The 1,579-nt window shown below is 43.4% G+C and overlaps 1 pseudogene; it reads right to left on the minus strand.

Annotated features, from left to right (window-relative positions):
* Positions 1–388: 388 nt before the first annotated feature.
* LOC110332851 lies at positions 389–661 on the minus strand (annotated as a pseudogene).
* Between the last annotated feature and the right edge of the window lie 918 nt (positions 662–1,579).

Consider the following 1,579-nt stretch of genomic DNA (forward strand, 5'->3'; position numbering starts at 1 on the left):
CATGCATTTATAAACCATCACTTGAGATTCCTTCCACCAGATGTTTTAGGAACAAGACCTGTCCCTGCGACTCTAACCATCCCAGAATTCCTGTCACAAATCAGAGGCTAAGGTCTCCCTAGAAGGGGGACCTGCTGTGACCTCCGAACCCACAGTAGGACATTCTTTAAACCTTCTGATTTCCAGAAAAGAGGCAACAAGACAAGACAGCAAAAGCCCTTTTGACAACTTGGTATTCAGATCTTTTTTTTCCTCCCATGGAACCAATCACATTTTTTTTTTTAAACCATCATACAAAAAAGGAATTTATTTGGGGAAATCAATTTCTAACTATGGCCAGTTTTACTTTCAGAAATAAATCCACTGGCATGCTGAACAAGGAACGTTCTTATTCTCTATAAGAGTTCCTTCTTTTACAGTCAGGTACCAGGGCTCTGCCTTTTGGAGTGATTTCAGCCACCAAGTCATCAATGGTAATGTGTCCTGGTCCTTCTTCTTTAATTACCTCTTCACAGTGTGCCTTCAACTGATCCTTCCAGCTGCACTCAATTAACTTAGCTCTCAGCAACTCTTTGAGGCATCCTCTTTCTCCAGCTTCTATTAACTTTTGGTTAATCACTGCTCTCATCTCTGAATCTTTGTTCATCTTGCTAACCACCATCACCTCAGGCGAGGGCTGTCCCTCCCCAGCAATAAAATGACCCTTGTGCTGACAACCACTATTGACCACACTCTTCAGCTGCCGGACTTAGACCCTCAGAAGGCTGGCAAACCAATCGCATCTTAAGACAAGGTTTCCAGCAACAACAACAAAGTGTAGCACATGTTCAAGTCCAGCGGAGCCTGGCCTTGTTGGGCCACAGAATTCCCAGCTCTTTTTTTTCTTTTTTAAGATGTATTTATTTTATTTATGTAAGTACACTGTTGCTGTCTTCAGACACACCAAAAGAGAGCATCAGATCCCATTACAGACGGTTGTGAGCCACCATGTGGTTGCTGGGAATTGAACTCAGGACTTCTGGAAGAGCAGAGCCATCTCTCCAGCCCTGGGACCCCCCGACCCTTACGGTCTATGCACACACAGTACATCCAGGTCTTCACACACTGGCATTCACATAAGCACACAGAAGTCACCCATATGCCTAGCATGCAAACATCCTTGCACACAGGCATCCACACCACCACACGTACTCATATTCACACATATACACATGAACATTCCTACATGGGTACTCACACACATGCATACACAGCCATTCAGTCTGTACTTGTAACATGTGGTTACTCCTAGGCACATCCATGCATACCAGTACATACAGGCACTTATGCAAGTACTTCTAGACACACACATACCCACATATATGCATGAGACAAACTGTGAATGCATGAGACACATCAGGAACACACCTGTATGCATGTTCCTGAGGCTGCATGTAACAATTCACTGGCTACCGTGTATAACTACAATCTACGTGAGAATATTATGAGTGGAACTGATAAGATACACTCCTCCTCACAGCCTGGAGCTTTTGTGTTTTCTTCTTTTTGTTTGTTTTGTTTTTGATAGTTTTGCTGTATA

This window comes from Mus pahari, chromosome 15, assembly GCF_900095145.1.
Source record: "Mus pahari chromosome 15, PAHARI_EIJ_v1.1, whole genome shotgun sequence".
Classification (NCBI taxonomy): Eukaryota; Metazoa; Chordata; class Mammalia; order Rodentia; family Muridae; genus Mus; species Mus pahari.